Raw genomic sequence first — 22,800 nt, 5'->3', positions numbered from 1 at the left:
TAAGACCAAAGAATAAAAAATCAATTACTTGCAAAGATCCTAAGGTCTGCAAAATAAAATGCCTGTGTTAAATGTGGCACAGATTTGAAGTCTGTTACTAACTGAACCAGCGGTGACTATCAAGTGAAATTAGTCTGCATATCATTTGGTGGATTTGGGTCTGGATATGTCTCCTTTCTGCTTAGCAGTGACTCCAGGAAACACATTTTAAATAACTAGTGTCAGTATTTTTCCATATGTGTGATTCAATTTACATAATAATTAATTTTTACTTCAATAAATCTTATAATGCCCAAAATGGGGGGGCTTTCAAATCTCAATTTCAGATACTTGACCTCAAAACTTGCATCATTATTATGTCAACAAAAAATGTTCCCTATGTGTGTAGGAACATTCTTCAGGACTAGTGAATGAAGTTACTTTTTACGGTGTTTAATAAGGTAGAAGAGCCATTATCTTGACATATTGGACTAAGAAACCAGAGCTGCCAGACATATTTAGGTGGTGTTCAGAGCCACCTGTGTCCCATGATCTTTCTCTCTTTTCTAGTCAAAGGAATTACTCAGATATCCTCAAGATAATGTGAAAATACATCTTACCTAATCCAGATTGAAGCTTTTAGTTAGTTGTGAATTTACTAGTTCTGAGTTTATTGCCTATACTGTCATATGATGAATAGGGCAGAAGCTTTTCAACTGAAGTATATTTGACACACAATGGTATAGTACTTCTAGGTGCGCAACATAGAGATTCAAGAAGACTGTATGTTATGCAGTGGTCAACTCAAATGCGACTATAATCTGTTACCATACAGCACTGTTGCAATAAGATTGACTAATTCCCTTTGCTACACCTTTTGTCTGTGTGACATACTCATTCTATAACTGGAAGCCCGTGCCTGGCACTCCCCATCACCCATTTTTCCCATTCCACCACATCCTCCCCATTGGCGACCATCCATTTCCTCTCTTTATTTATAGATCTATTTTTACTTTTTTTTTCTTTGTTTCATTCTTTAGATTCCACACATAAGTAAAATCATATGGTATTTGTCTTTCTCTGCCTGACTAGTTTCACTTAGCACAATACCCTCTAGGTCCATCCATTTTGTCACAAATGGCAAGATCTCATTCTTTTTTTTTTTTTTAATGGATCTCATACCATATATTTATCCATTTATCTATTGATGGATTCTTAGGTAGCTTCCATATCTTAGCTATTGTAAATAATGCTACATGAGACATAAGAGTGCATATATCGTTTTCATTTTCTTTGGGTAAGTACATCACACAACTTTGCCAACACTTGTTTATTACCTTTGATTCTAACCATGCTGACAGGTTTGAGGTGATATCTCATTATGGTTTTATTTGAATTTTTCTGGTGATGAGTGACATTGAACATATTTTCATGTGTCTGTTGGGCATCTTTATGTCTTCATTATAAAAATGTCTATTCAGGTCCTCAGCCAATTATTAAACCAACTATGCTTGTGCTCTCTTCTAGGGCTTTTATGGTTTCAAGTCTCATATTTAGGTCCTTAATCCATTTTGAGTTTCTTTTCGTGAATGGTGTAAGAAAGTTTCATTCTCTTGCATGTTGCTGTCTGGGTTTCCCAGTATCATTTGTTGATGAGACTGTCTTTTTCCCATTGCATATTCCTGCCTCCTTTGGTAAAGATTAATTGATCATATAATCGTGGGTTTATTTCTGGATTCTCTCTTCTGCCCCACCAATTTATGTGTCTCTTTTAGTGCCAGTATCATATTGTTTTGATTTCTACAGCTTTGTAGTATAACTTGAAGTCTGATATTGTGATACCTCCAGTTTTGTTTTTCTCTTTTAAGATTGCTTTGGCTATTCATGGCATGGGGTTCGATCTCACAAACTGAGATTATGATCTGAGCTGAAATCAAGAGTCAGACGCTTAACTGACTGAGCCACCCAGGTGCCCTTCTCCATGTAATTTTTATTTATTTCCTTTATGTTTGTTACTAGCTGCTTTATATAGTTGGGTTCTTCCATGTTGGGTGCATAAATATTTACAATCGTTATATATTCTTGGGTTGTTTCCTTTATGATCATATAGTGTCCTTCTTTGTTTCTTGTTTGTTTTAAAGTCTATTTTTCCAATATATGTATTGCCATCTCAGCTTCTTACACTTCCATTTGTGTGAGAAATGCTTTTCCATCCTTTCACTTTCAATCTGCAGGTGTCTTTAAGTCTAAAATGAGTCTCTTGTAGGCAGCATATAGATGGGTCTTGCTTTTTTTTTTTTTCTCTAAATCTATTCTGTCACCCTATGACTTTTTATTACACCAGTTATTCCCTTTATATTCTAAGTAATTATTGATAGGTATGCACTAATTGCCATTTTGTTACTTGTTTTACGGTTGTTTCTATAGTTATTCTGGGTTCCTTTCTTCTCTTACTCTCTTCTCTCACAAATTAGTTGGCTTTCTTTGGTGATATATTTGGATTCCTTTCTCTTTACTTGCTTATCTATTACTGGTCTTTGATTTGTGATTACCATTACATCTGTATATAACATCTTCTGCATTTAGCAGTCTCTATTAAGTTTATGGTCACTTAAGCTTAAACCCATTCTTACTCCTCTCCCAACATGTTTTAGGACATGGCTTCAAACTTTATATCCTTTTATTTTGTGATTCCATCAAAAGATTTTTATAAATATACTTCATTTTACTGCTCATGTGTTTCCTACTGTTCTTACTTCTATTTATGCTCTTTCCTCTCCACTCAAAGAATCCCTTTAACATTTTTTGTAGGGCTAATTTAGTGGTGATGAATTCCTTTAACTTTTCTTTGTCTGAGAAACTCTTTATCTCTCCTTCTGTTCTGATTGATAGCCTTTCTGGATAGAGTATTCTTGGCTCAGGTTTGGGTTTTTTGTTTTTTTGTTTTTCCCTTTAAGCACTTTGACTGTATCATGCCATTTTCTTCTGATATTCAAAGTTCCTGCTGAAAAATCAACTGATGACCTTATGGGGTTTCTCTTGTATGTATGTAATTGTTTTCTCTTTTTTAAAAATTCTCTCTTTATCATTACTTGTTGCCATTTTAATTGCTGTTTATCTTGATGTTGACATCCTTGGATTGACTTTTTCCGGGGGTTCTCTGTGTCTCCTGGATCTAGATTTCTGTTTCCTTCCCCAGATTCACAAAGTTTTCAGCTATTATTTCTTCAAATAAATGTAGTATCCTCTTTTCTCTCTCTTTGTCTTCTAGGATCCCTATAATGCAAATGTTATGCTTGATGGTGTTGCTGAATTCTCTAAATCTGTTTTCATATTTTATTATGTTTTTGCCTCTATTCCTTTCAACTTGATTGTTTTCCATTACTGTGTCCTTTGGGACACTGATTCATTCTTCTTTTTCCTCTAGCCTTGTATTTATTCCTTCTTATTTATTTTTAATATGAGCTATTAAGTGTTTCATCTCTGAATGGTTCTTTTTTCTGTTTTCTATTTATTTGTTAAGGGTATCACTGAGGTTTTCCACTCTTTACTCAAGTCCAATGAGTATGACCATTACTTTAATTTTTTTAATCTTTATTTTTTAATCTTATTTAATTTCTGTCAGCACAGAGCCTGATGCGGGGCTCGAACTCACAAACCATGAGACCATGACCTGAGCCAAAGTTGGATGCTTATCTGACTGAGCCACCCAGGTGCCCTTGCTCATGCTTGAGCAACAAATGGTTGGTAATCTCATAATCATTAGTAGAGTGAATATTTGGAGGTTATAAGAAACAAAGCACATAAATTTGGAATTTTGTAAATGTGGAAACATCATAAATTAGAGCACAGACCATAGTTAATAATTGATACAAACAAATGTAAACTTAGTTCAAAGCTTTTGGTTCAATACCGTCTAGAGGAGGGGGTGAGTGATGATATGCTTGAGCATTACATGTGACCCCAAATGGAGTCATTCTCATGCTTCTTTTTTTTAATGTTTATTTCTTTTTGAGAAAGAGAGAGAAAGCGCAAGTGGGGGAGGGGCAGAGAGAGAGACACAGAATCTGAAGCAGGCTTGAGGCTCTGAACTGTCAGCATAGAGCCCATCGTGGGGCTCGAACTAATGAACCATAGGTTCATGACCTGATCTAAAGTTGGACGTTTAACCAACTGAGCCACCCCGGTGCCCCAGTATGGCCATTACTTTGAATTCTCTATCAGACATATTACTTATGTCCATTTTGGTTAGGTCTCTTGCTGTGGTTTTGCCCTGTTTTGTTTTTTTGCTTTTCGTTTTTTGTTTTTCCATTTGGGACATATTCCTCCCTCTCCTCATTTTGTCTAATTCTCCACATGTATTTCTACATGTTAGGAGAGTCAGCTATATCTCCTGTTCTTGAAAGTCATTGCCTAATGAAGAAGAGGCCCTGTAGCGCTCTGCAGTGCAGTGTCCCCTGTTCCCTAGAAGCTGCAGGGTGTCTCCTGAGTGTGTTGCACATGCTTTACTATTGTAAATGAGCCACTTTGGCCTTCAGTGCAGTCATCTGCAGTGTCTCTCTCTTTGCCTGTTATGGGCAGTGTCTTGCCCCTATAGTTAGTGGACCCACTGGGGCCACCTGGGCTTGAGTTGAGTCAGACTAGGTTTGCCAGAGATGCAGTAGCATCAAACTGCAGGATGCTTTACCCGTGTATTCCCCTGACAAACCTTTTTTGGTGGGTGGGCTCTAGTCAGACCAGATGTCTGTCCCCAGACCAGTGCTGGGTCACAGTCAGGCAGAGGTGTGTGGTTATCCTCCCTTCTCCCCAGGGCAAGAATCACTTGTAGTGGTGCTAGCACCTGTCAGGGCTGATGGCACACTGCCAGGCATGTGCCACCACTTTGGGGAGCTCCTGACAAGGGCGTAGTAGAAGGGGCACAGAAGAAAGTGTGGGTGGAGTTGTAGTGTTAGCATTTTAAGTAGCGAGTGTTAGTGCTGCACTGGTTCCTACAAGTGTCCACATGTCTAGGCTGGAGGCAGTGGGGGGCAGGGGTGGTCAAGGGATGCAAATGGTGCCTTTGAGTTCCTTTGTTCCAAAAGGAGTCTTCCAAAGATTCCTAGCCCTCCAGAAGACACTCTGAGACTACTGAACATGTCTCCCTCCTGTATATCCAAGTGTTTCTCCAACTGCTGCTTCCATGCTGTATCTCCAGGCTGTTTATTATGCTGTCTCTTTAAGGGCAGAGACTCAGTTTCCTCTGCCCTCCCAGTTCTCCCAGAGCCAAGCCTGCTCAAGGTTAAAATTCCGAATACTTAGCTTCACTGATTGTAAGAACTTTCACAATTTGGCTCCTCTAGTTTTCCAAGCAAATGCTATGGGGATTTGTCTTCCATGTGTAGGTCCTGTGCCTGGGATGCTTGGTGTGAGGGTCTGTTCCTTTCCTGTCTTCAGGCCTGATGAATCCTTTCTTCTTATAGACAGTCCCATGGAAAGTTTAGCTCTGACTGCATTCCCGCCCTTCCCACCTCTTCAGTGTCGCCTCCTCTCTACAGTTAGCTGTGGAGAGCCTTTTCTGTCAGTCTTTGGGTCATTTTCTGGGTTATTTACACTCCTGTGGGTGTCTTCTAGCTGTATCCATGGGACAACATGAGTTTTGGGTCCTCCTATTCTGCCATCTTCTCTGGAATTCACCTCAGTACCCTCTTTTTTTTTTTTTTTTTAATTCTTTATTTCTAGAGAGAGACAGAGAGAGAGAGACAGCGTGGGCAAGGGAGGGTCAGAGAGAGAGGGAGACACAGACTCTGAAATAGGCTCCAGGCTCTGAGCTGGCAGTCAGCACAGAGCCCGACGCGGGGCTCGAACCCACGAACCACGAGATCATGACCTAAGCGAAAGTCGGACGCTTAACCGACTAAGCCACCCAGGCGCCCCCAGTACACTGTTAATACTGTAATTCAATCTGTGTGATACTCAGATCCTTAAAACTCAAGAACATTACAGAAGCACATCCTTTAATTTGGTTTTTACAAAATTGCTCCTTTTCTCTTTGGCTCTGGTCTTGATTAAAAATGCAACATCTTTGGGGTGCCTGGGTGGCTCAGTCAGTTAAGAATCTGGCTTCAACTCAGTCATGATCTCGCGGTTTGTGGGTTCGAGCAGTTTGTGGGTTCGAGCCCTGTGTCGGGCTCTATGCTGACAACTAGCTCAGAGTCTGGAGCCTGTTTCAGATTCTGTGTCTTCTTCTCTCTCTGACCCTCCCCTGTTTACGCTGTCTCTCTCTCTCTCTCAGAAATAAAAAAATAAAAAAACATTAATTTTTTTTAAAAAATGCAGCATCCTACAACATCAAATATAGTTTCTTAAATTTAAGTATATACAATCTCTTTCCGACAATTTATGAAAGTAGTGGGGGATAAGTAGGATATCAAGCTTACCTACCCATTTGGCTTTGGACAGAGATTGATACTTTAATTACAGGGTATTGACAAATATTTCATGTAATTAAATAGAAACAATAGTAGGATAAGGTGCAAGATGTTGGAAAGTGATAACACGTGAATTAAGAATTCTCTAGAGAAAGGTACATTTTTTTATCTGTCATCTTTGCTTTTAATAAAGATAGGTCTTCCTAATGACTCACTAACAGATTTTTCACTAATGAAAGTGTATCTGTGATTTATTTAAACTTTTGAAAACCAGAAGTTTTAAATTTGCAAAGAAGGTAATACTCTTTTACTATCACTCACGTAGATCATTGCTTGAGTTGTTATATTGTTTATTTCTGTTTTTCTGCCTGTACTGTTAGTTCTATGTATACAATGTGTGATTTTAATTTTATTTTTGTGATTTTGTGACAGACATTTTGTGATCCGTGTCAAGTAGGACACCTGGCACATAGTAGATACCTAATGACTTAAAACATGTTTACTGACATAAATTAAAATGCTTTGGTTGCCAGTGCTTATGAACCAGACATGCTTTTCTTTTTCTTCATCAAACTTATTCCACCAGATATATGTATTTTATGAAAGTGTTCTAGGCTGTGAAAAGAATAATCCAATCCAAGTCCTTTGCATGAAGGACAGAATTTTTCCTGTTATTTTTCAAATGACCATGCATTGAATTATTTGCCAGTAAGTGAAGATATTTTCAACAAAAGAATTATTTTGCTTATGATCCTGTGGTTTTTTTTTCATTGTTAGAAGTCACTAGATATTTGGAATAATCTTTATTGTTTTAATCCAAATAATTTTGGGAAATATAGTTTTGTTTTGTCAAATGACTTGTACAAGAATAGTTTTTCCATACACAGATATTAACAATTAACATCATCTTATTTCATCTGCACAAAATCTTGGATATCAAATGTACTACTCTTTTTTAAACATTGTCAAGTCATTTATTGTGGAAATCTGGCTAATCATCATAATAATACATATTCACTTTGCACAGTGAATTTGTTCGTGGAATACTGTGAACTTTGACACAAAAATGTGATTTTGGAACATGGATTTAGAAATTACTGAGCAGGTGCCTGAGTGGCTTAGTTGGTTAAGCATCCGAGTTTGGCTCAGGTCATGATCTCACCACTTGTGGGTTCGAGCACAAGTCTGTGCTGACAGCTCAGAGCCTGGAACCTGTGTTCCCGTCTCTCTCTGCCCCTCCTCAACTTGTACTCTTATTTCTCTCTGCAAAATGAATAAATGTTAATTTTTTTTAAATTACTGAGCAAACAATCCATGGAAATATGATCTAGTCTTGATGTACTTTATCCTGCCATGATATGCAGAGATATAGGGATATATGTGTGTTACGAGGTGCAAATTTATTACATATGGATGTGCATTTATTAAACAATGACAGACTCTCAGAGACACATATCTGTTTATCTTGCAATCCCTTCCTCCTCCATATTTACTTTCATTACTGTGTGGCCAAATTTCTGATGATGAACTTTAATTCATGTTTATCTGAAGTGTGCACAAATATTATTGTTTAGCCTGCGTCCTAGAAATATGTTTAGGGATAGGCAATAGAAATTAGATAGCAATATAGCAATGCACAAAATTACCTGAACAAGCTCTTTCTTCAAATAGCTCATAATCATTTGAGGAGAGAGCATTACTTATCCTGAATAAGTAACAAACAATAACATAAAACATTAGTTCATAAAGCGTTAATTTAACAATTATAACACGGAGTAGCCAAAGCAAATTTACTAAGCTAGAGGGAGGAGTTTGGACATGTTCAGCCCATGTTTCCTACCCATACCAAATTTCTTACCTTTGACTTAATTCTTGTTTCTGTTCAGTAATAAAAGAGTCCTTGCAAGTAGTATGGCTGACAGTATATAATGAACTGGCCAGAAACTAGGAACTTTGGCATGAAATCCTTACCTCAGAACTATAGACACAGAAATCTCTAAGAAAGTTGTGATAACAGTTACTGTTGAGCTGAATTGACTCTCTAGTGAATGTTTATTCCCTTATGCCTTATGTGTTTATTGTTAATAGTCATCTTAAGATTTGTGATGTTTAATATGCTGAGATATTTAGACCAAGTGGATAATTACAAATGTTTTAACTTGTACTGAATATGAATCTCATTGTGGCAATCTGAGGAAAAAAGAAACCACAGAGCAAAGAAATAGAATTTGAATACTCAAGTAAAACCATAATATATAGACAAGTACATTTGTTTTCTTAGCTTTGATGATGGCTGTCTTTGAAAATTGAGGTTATCTCACCCTTGTCAAATTGTGGTATGATTTCAAAGATTTTTCCACTTTTTCAATTCTATTTTCTTTCTTAAAAAGCAATTGGCATATTAGTTGTAATAATAATTATTTAAAAGGAAAGGAACACTGCTAAGAGAATCAGAAGAAAAATAAGTTATTTTGTTAATTACGAAAACTATTAGTAGAACCAGGAGGAAAATAAATACTAAAATATCTGTGTTTTCTCTTTTTTTCTCATTTGTGTCCTTTGATTGAACACAGGCAAACAATCCAAATATCATTTTACCAAATATTCTTCTTGGATACAGATGGAAAGATAAATTAATAATCTAAATTGCGCACAAATGGTCATTTTATCCACAAGTATGTTTTTTTTTTTTTAATTTTTTAAATGTTTTTTATTGGGGGAGGGGGGATGGGCATAGAGGAGGACACTTATGGGGATGAGCACTGAGTGTTATGTGGAAACTAATTTGACATTAAACTATTTGTAAAAAAAAATGTTTTTTATTTATTTTTGAGAGAGAGATAGAGACAACGTGAGCAGGAGAGGGTCAGAGAGAGGAGGTTACAGAATCCGAAGACAGGCTCCAGACTCTGAGCCAGCTGTCAGCACAGAGCCTGCCGATGTGGGGCTCGAACCCACGAACAGTGAAATCATGACCTGAGCCGAAGTCGACGCTTAACCAACTGAGCCACCCAGGTGTCCCCACAAATATGTTTTAGAGTGTAATTAGCATGAATAAATTATTGTCATCTTAATATATAAAGTAGAAATTTTAGGCCATTAATATAAAATAGAAATTTTAGGCCATTAAAATTTTTTTAACAAGTCTAATTTTTTTAGACCCTTCAAAGTGTGTCTCACACATTTCAGTAGAAGGTACTCTAATTTTCAAAAGCCAAGGGAAGGAACACGTATGCAATGCTGTAATGTAATTTAACCAGAACACATGTTCTAAGTGCACAAAGTGGTGTGGGAGTCATCTCAGGAGCTGTAGAATTTCCTTCTAGATAACTTACTTCAATAGGGATGCTGAGAACAAACTGAGGGCTGATAGGGGTAGGGAAGGGGGGAAGGGGGGTGATGGGCATGGAGGAAGGCACTTGTGGGGATGAACACTGGATGTTATATGGAAACCAACTTGACAATAAACTATTTTTAAAAAGGGATAATTTACCACCAAAACCAAAAAGCAGCCCTGTGTTTTCATGTCACTAATGCTTAGACTTCCCAAGGGTATATTATACAATACACTTAAATGATCATCAGTTTCACTTAATGATGCTCTTTATTTAATAGAAATATAATTCTTTCAAAGCCAATAGTGAAAAAAATATAAACAGTTATTGGATTATGTTTTGTCTTCATCTCCTTAGGTTGCTCGAACAAAAGCCTAGACTGGATGGCTTAAACAAGAGGCAATTATTCTCTTACACTTTGGGGGACTGGGAAGTCCAAGACTGGCATGCCAACATAGCTGGGTTCTATCCTTTCCTGACTTGCTGATAACTTTTGTTCACTAGTGAGAGAGAGAGAGAGATCTTTATCTCTACTTCTTAAAGGGGCCCTGATCCTATTGTGAGGATAATCATCTAATTGTAACTACCTCACAAAGGTTTTACCACCAAATACCATCACATTGGTTGTTGAGTCTTCAACATATTAATTTTGGAGGTATAAAACCCTCACTCCATAATGCATATTTTAAAGAGATGGGGATATTTCTGAGCAATATTCAATATATATTCAACATGTATTTATTAAGTATCCCCTGTTAGCGTAGGATGGATGTATATGTTAAACACAGTTCTTTTATTCCCTGGGGTTCACAGTCTGGCAAGGGCAAAATAAGACTGAAAAATGATAATACGAGATCTATAATACTTAGCAACCACTCATCTACTTTTTGTCTCTCTATATAAAATAAGCAGTTTTATATCAAAGTCCGTACATCATAGCAGAGTCCCTGGCTAGAGAGGGGAGATTGGTAGATATAGACAGTGCTGCAGTCATAGAGAGACTGTTTAGACAGGGTGTTGGCAAACTTCTTGTAAAAGTCCAGGTAATAAATCTTCTCGATTGGAGGACCATATGGTCTCTGTCACAACTACTCAACTTGGCCTTTGCGGCATAATAACAGTGAAAAATGACATAAATTAGTAGGCATGGCTGTGTTCCAATAAAATTTTATTTATAAAAACAGTCAGAGAGCCAAATTTGGCCCATGGAACATTGTTTGCTGATATCTGGGTTAGACAAAAACTGTCTCAGTAAATGCAGTGGCCAGCTTTTATTACTAGTCACATGAACCATTATTCTAGTTTAACTCTTCCTCCTTTATCTGTCTTCAGTTTCATATCCTTACAATAACCCCGTGTGTTCTCCAAACTATGGTTCATGCTCCAAATGTGCTCAACACCTCTGTGTGTCTTGGCCAGGCAAAATGCAAATTTTAGGATGGGGTACAGTTGATTTTGTGTTTAGACAGAAGGGAAAATAAATGTAGAGGGGAAAAATAGAAGTACAAAATAAAAACTACATAATTGCTAGATCAAAGTCCTGGATTCCAGGAAGGTACATTAGTCAGGAAACTGTATCACATGAGAAGAACTCCAAATTGAATTAAAGCCAAATCTATCTTTCTGTCTGTCTATCTATCTACCTATCTATAAGAAGGAAATATTTTGACTCACAATTTCTAGTTATGAAAGGAATTGAGATTTTGCCAATTAAGAAAATGTAAGAGCGACGCTAATGAAGAATCGTGAATGTCAGCCAAGAAGAGGGACTGAACCATAAAGAGAATAAGCTGGCGTATAGAAGAACCAAGACACGTTCATATTGGCTGACATCCTGCCCATATGTGCTGAAACAGCTCTAGTGGTTGCCAACATATTTAATCGGTTTTTATATTCTTGGCCAAAGGAAAAAAACACTGTTTTTTCTCAGTCCATCAAGGTCCCTTTATTGCTAAAACTTCCTTACATTCTCTGTAAGGACCTCTTGATTCTCCATGAGCTGCCAGTTCGGGCTCCCCTTGACATGGGGGCTCAGGGCCGCCAGGTCCAGCTCTCCCTTCTGTGCCCTGTGGACAAACCTGTGTGGTGTATTGAAGGACACCAGCCCTGAGTCCACTGAGGCAGGTGCTGAGTTCAAGAGCAGCCATGGCCTAGGGATGTTAACCGGTTCCCCTGGTGAATGGGGGGTAAGGGGTCATGGCTCATAAAACAAAGGTCAAGTGTTAAGTAGAAAGCTGGATTGGGGAAAACAAGCTGCTTACTTACAGTTCCCAGAAATGGGATCACAGGGATTAGAGGAAAGCCAGATGAGAAATAGTAACGTGTGTGTGTGTGTGTGTGTGTGTGTGTGTGTGTACGCGCGCGCGCGCGCACACACGCGCGCGTGTGCTCACACATGCGGTGGTGGTGGTGAGGGGGGGGTCGGATAGACATCTTCTCAGGCTGCAGCCTGGGATCATCAATTCTTTCCTGGCTCCTGTGGGGTTACTGATCAACATGGCACCTCGTAAAGGGAGGTGAGACTGGTTAGGTACTTTTTACCTGTAGGATGTTAAATAACTGATAAATTTTTCCCATATCCTCAAACTTCAGCAACTCCCTATCCCTAGGGAGTTAGGTCACTTTTGTTAAAATTACAGAAAGACACTCCTTCTGGGGGAACCAAAACCCCAAATCCTCCTCCTCCAGAAAACCTAGAGAATGGCCCCATCCTCTGAGCTGGACCCAGAAGCCAAGGACTTGTAAGCAGGAGCATCGTTTGGATTTAGCAGCTCGTGGGCCAGCGCCGTCCGCACCCTCCCAAGACCTGTGCAGGCCTTTCCATGAAGGATGCAACTCACACTGTCTGATGAGCCACATTTCAGCACAGCAGTCAGTGTCCGGCCGTGTTGATGTCCGTAATTGGTCACCTTGGCATAGAATAATCCAGCCTGTAAAAGGTTCTATCCTAGCAACTGTGGAGCAGCCGGGGCAGAAGCCACAAACTTCACATATCTCATATTATTCTAAGTGCACAGAATTAATCATCTAGTCCTCATTTGTCTTGTGGTGCTCTGAGTTTCACCCTCCAAGTACGCTTTGGGCAGAGAGGTTTCAAACTTATTTTAAAGTTAAAAACCTTCCACTATATCATCTCTTCCTCATGGAGCTTGAGCTCTTATGGAGACAGTTTTTCCTGTGCTCCTGTGTACTACTTTCATCAATCTCCTGGACCGTAATCACACTTCATCTTGTCCACTGTGTCTGTCCTTCAGCCTAAGCTCCTTTCCCTCCAGAAGTTAACTAGGTTTTCATAGATAGACACAATGCAAGCACAATGAATTATTTATGAGTTTGGATTGCCCAAGATTACAGCTATCATAGGCAGTCATTGCAATCTTAAAATTATTAGGGAAAAAAATTGATTTTGTTCTTCAAATAGGCCCTGGCTTGGGTTTGGAAATGCATTCTTAGATCTCCAAGACCCTAGGAAGGTGCAGTACATCACCAAGGAAATGAGTCTCTGGTGTTTTCTTTCAATACATCACCGGGACAATGATTCTTTAATAATAGATTGTCAAGTGTCTCATATCACAAGAACACTGCCGAGCAGAGAAGTCACTTTATTTATTTATTAGAGCGATGTATCACTGCAAAGTCACCGGCTGATGCTCAGGGTCATGAACCCACACAGGATATTCTGCACCATTGTCGTTATGATAAGTGATATCCTTTATGCCAAATTCAGTATAACTGAGTTCTCCTTGAGGATCCTTTAAGAGTAATTGTGATAATCTTGACAGGGAGGCAAACGTTGTTGGTGTTGTTGAGTGCCAAGTAGAAATTTTAACTGAAGCTTCATTTTAATTATTTGTGGCTCTTACTTAAGACCCTATTCATATGTTGTAATTATTATTATATCTTTCACTGTATATCTGACTATGAATTACAATGTGCTTATTTCTTCATGATATGACTTAATATGTTTATTCTGTTGGTTGAGGACATTTTATACACTGGATGAATGACGCGTTTTTGTTCAATCGGTGCTCTTCTCTTTTCTACCTAAAAATAGCATGTATCTCTTCTCCTAAGTTTGAAAATGCAAAGCCTACCTTGTAAGATTTTCCTTGTGAAAAAGACCTCATTTAATTGATTTATACTATTTGCAAAATAGCTCTTCTTTATTTAGTTATTTATTTACATATTTCTACATCACTCTTTCCGAAAGACCATTTTTCCTCTTCTGTAGCCCTATAAAACCCTCCCTTAGAGAGCAAAGAAGAAACTATCATATTTCAATCTTCCACCGAGAACATATTTTATGATATTTTTGTGGCCTCCTCCTGAGACCAATATAATTATTCCTATTTCATCAAAAGAACATTTAGAGAAGATATATACCCTCAAAAAATGATTGAAAGAAAAAATCATTCAAGTAAGGAATATTGATTTTGGAAAAGCAAGAGACATTCATTATTCCAAGAATAGAAGCCTCCATGGTACTATTCCCACTCTCACATTAAATGAGTACATATTAAAGTGATGACAATAATAATATAGTGGAGGAAACTGTCTTCTAATTGCTTCATATTAATATTAATGAAACAATAATTTCTTTCATCGAGACTCAGTATGGTTCTGGATAATGTTGCTCACACTGAGGTCCATAGATTCGCTGTGGTTTGGTACCTAACAAAAGAGGTGCTCTTTCCCTTCCTCCCTGACCCAATCACAATGTACTTGAAGCTCCCTCAAGTCTTTCCATCTTTCTACAAAGTTACATGTACAGCTGATAAATACTCTTCCCCTAATATTGAATACTAAATTACAGATCTGTACTATATATGGCCTTGCCCAAATTTGTGTGCTTATAATCAAGCTTAGGTAAAGTAAGAGCCAGAAAACATTGCCCACTGTACAAATAAAGCTGTCAGCTAGTTTGTGTACCCACACAGATGGCAAGCAGACCAGTTAAAACAACAGAATGAGATCAACTAACTGGGGTTGTACTTATTCTCCTCTGAGGAGAGTCAGGCGCAGCATCACGATATGGGGAAACCGTGGTTTGCAGGCAGCAGACAGCAGACAGCAGGTGCCAGAGCAGCGGTATTCCTGGGACGAGGGAAGCAAGCAAATCTAAAGAAATATCGTGACTGCTTTGGAGGTGATTTCTGGCACGAGCCCCAGGGAAGGAGAACCCAGAGACCCCGACATTCCTGACGAATTGAGGAGATTGCTTTCCAAGGTCCCAAAGAGCAGAACAGCCAGACTGTATGTGGAGAATCCTGGAGAGCAGCCCAGGAGGAGAGCTCCGGAGATCTGCATGAAGATAACAGAAGCTGGCTAAGCCTGTGCCAGGAGGAGGTGCCTTACTACTCCAGGCTGGAAAAACCACAGAGGAAGTAGGCGGGGCCTTTTCCTGGCACCGTTTCCTTTCCGTAAGTCAAAAGGAAGAACTCACAACACGGGATGACATCAGATGAAGTCCCTGGAAGCATGTTGCCTAAGCAGGTACCCTAACAGAGCTTCATAAAAGCAACTGCATAGGCATCTAACTAACGCCAAGTCACTTCCCTCTGGGCCAGGACACTATGCAACATCCTTTAAGGGAACACAACAAAATTAACCAAATAATAACATGTAATTCACAATGTCTGGTGTCTAAACACGTATTTATCACTCATGCAAAAAAATAAAAAAACAAAATAAAACAAAAAACAGGAAAATAGGATGAACGATTGGTAGACAATTGATAGAAGTATATACAAGAAATCATAGAAATGATGGAACTAGCAAATCAAAGGTGTTCAAAGAGCTAGTCAACTCATTTTAAATAACTTTATATGTTCAAGGATATACAGGAAAAAGGGCGCCTGGGTGGCTCAGTTGGTTAAGCATCTAACTTCCACTCTGGTCACAATCTCACAGTTCATGGGTTCTAGCCCCATGTCGGGCTCTGTGCTAATAGCTCAGAGCCTGAAACCTGCTTCAGACTCTGTCTCCCTCTCTCTCTCTGTCCCTCCCCTGCTCGGGCTCTGTCTCTCTCTCTCAAAAATAAATAAAACATTAACAAAAAGAATATACAGGGAAACTTAAGTAATATGTAGATGAATCTTTCAGAAAATGGTATTGTTGGAAATGAAAAATACAACACCTGAAAAAAAATCACTGAATAGAGATTAAAAGACTACTCCAGAAGTAATAGTTGATGAACTTGAAAAGAAAGTAAAGGTCTTTTCCAAAATAAAGAACAGAGGGATAAGTCTTTAAAAAATCAAGAGAGCATCTGTACACTATCTAACAAACATTTATAGTGTCCTAAAAGAAGGGAGGCATTACAAATATATTTGAAGATATAATGGATGAAATTTTTCCAAATCTGTTGAAAACAGAAAGCCCATGAATAAAGGCTGTTCCATGAATCAGCAGCAGCATGAGTTACAAAACTACTGTGAGGAATACCATAATCAAATCGATGAAAATGAGTGATAACTACAACAGCGGAAAGAAAAGACATCTTATACACAGAGAAACAATGACAATGAAAATGTGCTTGTCAGATATGTGAATAAGGAGACAGAGGAGAGACATCTTTAAAGTTCTGGAGAAAAGGTCAACTTAAAATTTTTTACCCAGAAAAATTATGGGTTTTTTTTAAGTTTATTTATCTTGGGGATTGGGGGAGGAACAGAGAGAGAGGGAGGGAGAGAATCCCAAGCAGGTTCTGCACAATCAGCACAGAGCCCAACGTGGGACTTGAACCCATGAACCGTGAGGTCATGACCTGAGCTAAAAACCAAAGTAGGAGGCTTAACCAACTGAGCCACCCAGGGGCCCCACTAGCAAAATTTCTTTAAAAATTAAGGTACAATAAAGACTTTTTGAAATAACAAAATGATACAAAACTCAGTTAACCCAGTGCTAGCAGACTCATGCTATTTGTGAAGACTCCATTTTAATAAGAAATCAGTTCCATCAAAATGATGTGTGTATCCAGGGAAAGCCCAACCAAAATCCCAGGAGTTTATTATGGTAGAAATTCACAAGTTTAATCTAAAATTTCTAGAGCCCAAGCAACTAAGCTAGCTAAAATAGTTTAGAAAAGGTATAGCCAAATGTAGTCTGACTTCCACAAAGCTACAGAAATCCAGTCTGGTTTTGGCATATGTTTACCTATGTAGAGCAGTAGAGCAGATAAAACAGAAATGGATCCTAACTAGAAATGGATCGCAAATCTAATGTAAGGAGCTGAAATATAACACTTAGAAAAGGAGACAGGATATTTTTCCTAATTAGGGTAGGAAAAGTTTTCCTAGCTAGGGTACAGAATGAAGAAATCACCAGGAAAATAAGCAATACATTGCAGGGGCACCCGCAGGGCTCAGTCACATGAGCATCCGACTCCTGATTTTGGCTCAGGTCATGACCTCACAGTTCGTGGGATCAAGCCCCTGTGTCAGGCTCTGCACTGAGCACAGAGCCTGCTCGGGATTCTGTCTCTCTGCCCCTCCCCTGCCCGTGCTCTGTCTCTCTCTGTCTCAAAAATAAACTATAAAAAAATTAAAGGTTTTTGAAACATGAGTGTTTGTTTTCATGTTACTAAAGAATATTTTTAAATGACAAGAGGACACATGAAAATGTGCTCACATTATTTGTCACTAAAGAAATGAAAGCCACAGTGTATTTTTCTGTACATCTACCAGAATGTCTCAACTAACAAGTGGTGGTAAGAGTTGAGGGCATGGGGCAGGAGGAACGTTCCCATGCTGTCTGTGGCAATGCTAACTGCTGCCACCCTGACAACAATGTGTGTTATCTTGTAAGTTGCAATATCATATGACATAGAGAAATAAAAATAAATATGTCCACAGAAAAGTGTTCACACATATGCGCCTAACAGCTTTCTTCCCTCACACCTAAAGAGGAAAGAATCTGGAAAGATGAGCAAAGGAACAGACCAGGGATACATGCAATAAACTGGACAATTCTTAAAACTAGTCAGCTAGGGGAACAGAGATGCATACAGCCCACTGCGCATGCTCTGATTCCATTTGTCTTAAAGTCTAACAAAGTCAAACTGTCACGACAGAAAGCCAGGAACAGGAGCTGTGTGAACGGTTGACTGAAGGACACAGAGGATTTTCTGTGTGCATAATGGCTGAAAATCGTAGGATTGTTTTGGTGGTAAAAGAACTATAAACATTATTCAAATTGTGCTCTTCAAGTTGGTGAAGTGTACTGTATGCACATTATAGCTCAATAAATCTTAAATAAAGCTTGCTTTTCGGGTAACGGACTTGATTTACATTCTGAATGGGTACAGTTCTGGAATCTATCACCTACTGAGAGGTATCAATTTGCTGTGTTTTCTTACAAAGTGGTATTACATATGTAATAAATCTTTTGCTCTTAAAACAAAGTTTGGATTAGATATTCATTTTATATACTTTGCCATTAAACTTCAGTGTCAATGCAAAGTGGAAAATACAGTTTTAGTGTTATTAAATGGCAAATCCTTAAAAGCGGCAATTTCTTCTTAATGGGATTTTGATAAGTTTGAACCCTAACTTTTATTTTTCCCGGGTAAACAAGGACTTAACATTGTCAAATTTATATGGCATAACTTAGACATATAAAAAAAGATCAAGTATAATAGTATTGAAGTAAGAGAAGAGAAAAAAGTCAAACAGAACAAGATTTAAAAAAAAATTTTGTCTTAAATTGGTGATTTATTTCCAATTAAAATAGTCATCCATCATGCTAACATATTGTTCTTAATTAGAATTTAGCAGGCTGTGGTAATTTGTGTATGATTAATTTGTAAATTTATTTTGATCTTGTAGCTGAACAAGCCCCATGTAAGAGGTGTTGAAACTTAATACGTACACGGGACAGTAACACTAAAATACATATAATTTAAGTCACTATTAAGGGAACAATATAATTATTTATTGAAATCACCCATACACTCTTCAAGTTTGAGGACACTAATTACAAAAGGGATTAAAAATACATTATATGCACATTTTTAAATATTAAATACATATACATATAAATATATTTTAAATGTATATATTTTAAATATATTTATATGTATGTGTATTAATATGTATAAATACACACAAAATATATAAATGAATATTACCTTTCAGTTGAAGAAAATAGTACTTTTCATCATTTTGTCCTCAAAATTCACTTTGTAAGGGACCACTTTTTTGACATTATCTCCAAATACATGCTGTGACCTTGAGCCAGACTGATATGCTGAACTTCATTCATTGGTAAAACAGAAATTATTACTCATTTGCCCTCCTGCACACTAGTTCTAGTGATACATGGCTAAAAGTGATCCACTCCTGCACAACATCTGTAGAAAATGTGTGCATTTCATGGATTCCATAGATGATTTGCTTAGAAATATGTCATCAATTAATCGATCCAGGGACAAAGTAAATAATCCATCTGCTTCCTGATGCTTTCCAAAAATTGTTTTAGGGGCACCTGAGTGGCTCGTTGGGTTAGGCGTCTTACTTCAGCTCAGATCATGATCTCATGGTTTTTGGGTTCGACCCTACATCGGGCTCTGTGCTGACAGCTCGGAGCCTGGAACCTGCTTCGGATTCTGTGTCTCCCTCCCTCCCTGCCCCTTCCCTACTCATGCTTTGTCTCTCTTCCTCTCTCAAAAATAAACATTAAAAAAATAAAAAATAAAAATTATTTTATTTTTTAATGATTGCATTATGGCCTATTCTGAAGTGGTGAAGATTATCATTAGCTTGCTAATAGGAGTGCTTTGACAACAAGGATAGCAATTTTACAGGGGTTTGCATCATTTACAAATTATTTAACTGGTCACTTCTCTGGAAAAGAAAGCAAAGTCATCTAGATGTTAGACAAGACTGGCTCTCCTTGTCATTGATATTAGTTATTTTCCCTTCTTTCAGAGGATCTGTGATACATCAGAAGTTCAAAATACTAAATGACTGCACCGGGTCAAAATCCCACATACAGTCAACACACACACGCCCACACACACACACACACACACACACACACACACTGCTGCTTAATGTGAAGTATTCTCACTTCAGAAAAAAAATACATTTTTTAAAGGTTTAGTTTCCAGATGCTTATGACAACTTATCATTGAGTACAGTTCATTTTAGTATTTTGCCCTCTGGATAAAATGTTGCCTCTGCATATAACCGTAGTTAGCACATGGGATTTCTTCTTCATCTTTTATTAGTTGTTTATGAAACTAACAGATGAATGTCAGCAGTTGCTTGATGGAAAGATGAAATATTTTCAGCTCCTCATCACTCTTACTTATGAAATACCACACAGTACGACAAACAGCCAAATAATCATAGCCTATGATGACTTTGCTTTTCTGGTAAAAGAACTATAGACATTAGTCAAATTGTACTCTTCAAGTTGGTGAAAAACAAAATAACTACAAAAATTGCCCCAATGGTGCAGTTACCTTATGTATTTTCTGGATTGACTGGGATAACAGAGTAATGCTTTGTCCTAAAATATATTTTTCCAAAGTCGTCTCACATTCAGTTTTGACCGATCAGAAGGAAATTGTGCCATTTTCAAATAATTTTGAAAAGAGGTTATAGATACTCTTATATAAACATGTCACTTACCTTTAGCGTGATAGACTGGGTTCAGATAATACTGATGATATGCCCTCCGGTGGAAGTGTTGAAAGTTGGTTTATGGTTTAGTTTGACGTGATCAAAAGAAAGGGGAGGACTTGCTGTTTCCTTGAGGTCAAGATATCAACACCAAATGGGCTGGGGCAGGGAAAACACCACTAAGACTTCAACAATTTTGTTTTGTTTTGTTTTTAAGGCAAAAACTGATCCTGTTGAATGATCAATGGTGCGTTCAGGGTTATAGAAGCTATGATACTCATGCTTGCGTTTTGACATATCTGCTATTCTTTTACATTCATAAGGTCAGTGATTATGCCTGTATTTTAATTTTTTATTATGAAATATATTAAAACAAACCATTGTGAGTAAAAAGAGAATAATGAACATAAAATCCTTCTAAAGATAATACAGGCACACAAAACTCACCCACAAAATTTATCCTAAGTTTAGGTTAAGACTATATTTTAAACAAGCTAAACCAGTTTAAGAAGACAATAGAAGCTATAAGAACAATATGAATAAGAATAAGAACTAAAAGCTCAGAAATGAGATAAAGACATGAGTGATTGGAAAAGAGAAGCGTCAGAACTCAGAAAAGAGAGAAAAACTAATGTATTTCAAATCTGAAGACGAAATCATAAAACTGCGTGCACACACAACATCAGATAAACATCACCTATAATTCCGAATAAAAAGTAGAAGCTGTAAGGAGGAGAAAAAAAGAAATTCAAAAGATAATAAGAAAAAATAAGGGTTTGAGAGAAGTAATGATATTTTAATATTGCCTTATTATGCCATTCATAGTACATTACGCTTTATTCCTACATTCTCACCTGTGCCCTCTGGTCTCTTTGGCTGGTGCGTGCTCACTCGTTCTCTCTCTCTCTCCCCACCCCCATCTTCTGTTCTTTCCATTCATCTGCATCTATAGTTCTGTCTCTCTCATCGCTTCTGACAGTTTCTCTTTGAACTTTTTGTGCTTATTTTCCAAAGAAACCATTTTCTGTATTTGGGAAATAGGTTTTAAAGACATCTTACATGTTTTTTAAGCCCCTTACTGCACCTAAATTTGAAGGCTATGTCCGTCCTGAGCTAGCAGTGACACCTTGGTCAGGCATCAGAAAAATTAGCAAATAGTTCATTTACAGGTGCATTTTCAGGATGTAACAAAACGCTTTGAGGAATTGCACCTAACCCAGTTGTCTCATAAAATAGGGATTCGGGACACCTATTTAAAAAAAATTTTTTTTTAATTTTTATTTTTGAGAGAGAGAGAGACCGAGACAGAGAGTGAGCCAGGAAGGGGCAGAGAGAGAGGGAGACACAGAATGTGAAGCAGTTCCGGGGTCTAAGCTGTCAGCACAGAGCCTGACTCAGGGCTGGACCTCATGAACTTCAAGATCATGACCTGAACTGAAGTCAGAAGCTTAACTGGCTGAGCGCCCCAGGCGCCCCCAGGACATCCAACTTTAAGGTTGGGGTTAATTTTCCCCCAGGTCCACGCAGCCCCACCAGCTAAGCAGTGCAGTGAGAATGTTCCCCAGCATGGAGCCACTGAAAGCGCCTAGGACCCCAGGGTAGAGATTCCAGGAAAATGGGGTGGTGACAAATGGGAGTGAATGTGCCCTAAAGAGCCGCGGGCCACTTCAGTACTGAGAAGCACCGTTGAGTCCAGGCATGGCGGTGGGGAGAGAGGGTGGGCATACAGACGGTGTCTGGGGTCGCCGGAGCAGGACACTGGTGACCTGGGAAAACGTTGCCAGACTAAGCCCCTTACAGACCTTGTCACCCTCGCCGACCCTCCCTTTATCTGCCGTCTTTGGCCCTCTGCCTCAGGCACTGGTTTCCCAGCCCGCCTGCCTTTGGCCCGCGCCTCCTGCACCGAATTATTTCCCTTTCCACTGGCTCCTTAAAGAACATAGAGTTCTCCTTCTCGAAGTTGCCAGTGGAAGCATGCGTCCTTTTGGTCGTCTCTAAGGCCGTGTCTTCCTCTTCATACCAGTGAGGTACGGTTGCACCGATGGCCTGGGATGTGGAATATTTGTCCAACGACTCGGAAGTCAAAGGCTGCCCAGCGCCGCTAACGAGTCTGAGGCCCACGTGGCTCATAGTAACGGATGTCTGGATTCGGGTTTGGTCGCGGCGGCCCCTGTGCGCTGCTGCTCCAGGCCAGCTTCCGTTGGTGACCCCCGTCGGTGTCCGGACCACAGAGCCGGCCCGGGGCTGCGTGAGGGCCCCCCCGGGAGGGTGCAGGGGGGAGGCTCTGCTGCGTTAACGCCCCCTTCGCGCCGCTGCAGCTGCCATGGTAGCGCCGTCCAGTCCCGAGCGGCACGGGACGCGGGTTCGGGTCCCCAGGGCAGCGTGGGGAAAGACGTTTTGGGAGCAATGGCTTAAATTACTCTACATTAAAAGGAGTTTTACATTCCCTGACTT

Source organism: Crocuta crocuta, unplaced genomic scaffold (assembly GCF_008692635.1).
Source record: "Crocuta crocuta isolate KB4526 unplaced genomic scaffold, BGI_CrCroc_1.0 scaffold2, whole genome shotgun sequence".
Lineage (NCBI taxonomy): Eukaryota > Metazoa > Chordata > Mammalia > Carnivora > Hyaenidae > Crocuta > Crocuta crocuta.
The sequence above is the reverse complement of the archived record's forward strand: the minus strand, read 5'-3'. Positions refer to the sequence as shown.